Here is a 2,755-nt window from a genome sequence, read left to right on the forward strand (position 1 = left end):
ACCTTGAGGACTGAAGTGTGCCTGATCCAAGCCATGGGATTTTTCAGTCGCCTCATATGCATGTGAAAGCTGGACGATGAATAAGGAAGACTGAAGAAGAATTAATGCATTTGAATTATGGTGTTGGCGAAGAGTATTGAATATACCATGAAATGCCAGAACAAACAAATCTGTCTTGAAAAGGTACAGTCAGAATGGTCCTTAGTAGCAAGGATGGAGACTTCATCTCATGCCCTTTGGATATGTTGTCAGAAAGGACCAGTCCCTGGAGAAGGACGTCATGCTTGGTAAAATACAGGGTCAGTGAAAAAGAGGAAGACCCTCAACAAGATGCACTGACACAGTGGCTGCAACGATGGGCTCAAACATAGCAATGATTGTGACAGTGGTGCAGGACCGGGCAGTCTTTCATCCTGTTGTGCATAGGGTCGCTATGAGTCAGAACTGACTCAATGGCACCTAAAAACAACAACAACATGTTCTCTGATCATACTGGAATGAAATTCAAAACTAATAACAGAAAGAAATTTGGAAAACTCACAAATATGTGAAAATTAAGCAACATATGCCTAAGTAACCAATGGGTCAAAGAGAAAATTAGAAGATAATTTGAGATTAATGAAAATGAAGACACAACATACCAAAACTTATGGGATGCAGGTAAAGCAGTACTCAGAGGGAAAGTTGTAAATACCTATATTAAAAAGGAGAAAATTAAACCTAAAGGAAGCAGAAGAAAGCAGGTCATTAGTATTAAAGCAGAGATTAATGAAATAGAGAATAGAAAAACTTTAGAGAAAAACCAATGACACTAAAAAATGGTTCTTTGAAAAGATCAACAAAATTGACAAATCTTTAGCTAGGTTGATCAAGAGAAAAAGAGATAAATCTCAAATTACTAGAATCAAATGGAAGAGAAGATATCGTTACCAACTTTACAGATATAAAAAGTATTTTAAGGGAATACTATGAACAGTTGTATGCCAATAAAGTAGATAACTCAGATGAAGTGGGCAAATTACTATAAAGACACAAACTATCAGAAATAGCTCAAGAAGAAATACATTCTGAAGAGACCTACAACAAATAAACAGATTGAATAATTATAAAAATATACCCATAAAGAAAAGCCCAGGCTCAGATTGCTTCACTGATGAATTCTACCAAACATTTAAAGAACTAACACCATTTCTTCACAACTCTTCCAAAAAATTGAGGAGGTAACCCTTTCCAACTTGTTCTATAAGGCCAGTATTACCCTGATACCAAAATCAGACAAAGAAGTCACAAGAAAAGATACAGACCAATATCTCTTATGAATATAAACACAAAAATTCTCAACAAAATACTAACCACCAAATTCAGCAACATATAAAAAGAATTGTACATCATGAACAAGAGTGATTTATCAAAGGAATGCAAGGTTGGTTTAACATTTGAAATTAATCAATGTAATACAGCATCTCAACATAAAAAAAAAACAAAAATCAGATGATAATCTCGATAGACACACACAAAACTGACAAAAACTAACTCCTGTTAATGATTAAAAAAAAGAAAAAAAAAAACTTAACAAACTAGACATAAAAGGGAATGTCCTCAACCTGATAAAGGGCATCTATGACAAACCTACAACTAATATTAATACTTAATGATGAAAGACTGAAAATTTTCCTCCTAAGATTGGGAATAAGACAAGGATGTCTGCTCTCACAACTTCTATTCGACTTTGTACTGGAAGTTCTATGTAGGAAAATTGGACAAGAAAATGAAATAAAAGCCATCCAGATTGGAAAAAAAGAAGTTAACAATAATCCATTTGAAGATGACATGATCTTATATACAGAAAACTCTAAATAATCCACACACAAAAACTATTAGAGCTAATAAACCAGTTCACAAGACTGCAGTTTGGATACTTGCAATTGACCTATCTTCAAATTCACTGATTCTTCTGACTGTTCAAATCTACTGTTGAGCTCCTCTAGTGAATTTTTTATTTCAGTTATTGTACCTTTCAATTCCGGAATTTTGATTTGGTTTTTTATGATTTCTGTCTCTTCATTGATATTCTCTATTTGGTGAAACATTTTTTCTCATACTTCCTTTAGTTCTTAAGACATTAATTTCTTTGGATCTTTTAACATATTAAGAGAGCTGATTTAAAGTCTTCATCTAGTAATTCCAATGTCCGGGATTCCTCAGAAAAAGTCTATTAAGTAATTTTTTTTCTGTGAGTATGGGCCATACGTTCTTGTTTCTTTGCATGTCTCATAATTTTTTGTGGATAATTGGACATCTTAACCAATATAATGTCCCCCACCCCCTCTAAGTTTTGTTGTAGTTGCTACTTGTTGTAGTAGTAGTAGTTTATTTGTTTAGGGACTTTTTTTGCACTAATTCTGTAATATCCATATTATTTGCTGTCTGTGGCCACTGATATCTCTACTTGGTTACCTTAGTGGTCAGGTAATGATTAAACAGAGATTGCCTTAAATGCCTAGAAGAAATAAATTTCCCAGTCTTTGCTGAAGCGTTCTGAGTGCATGTTGGGGCATGCCTTCAACACTCAGCCAGGCAGTTTATGACTCTGCCTTAGCCTTCACTTCCTGCTTGAGCAGGGCCTCAAGATCAGTCAGAGGTGAGAACTTATGGCCTTCTCAGGTCTTTCCTGGGCATATGTATAGCCCTAGGCATGCACACAGTCCAGCACATGCATGTGGTCTTCTACAATCCCTGGAATATGTCGAAGGTT

This window comes from Trichechus manatus, unplaced genomic scaffold (assembly GCF_000243295.1).
Source record: "Trichechus manatus latirostris isolate Lorelei unplaced genomic scaffold, TriManLat1.0 scaffold00001, whole genome shotgun sequence".
Lineage (NCBI taxonomy): Eukaryota > Metazoa > Chordata > Mammalia > Sirenia > Trichechidae > Trichechus > Trichechus manatus.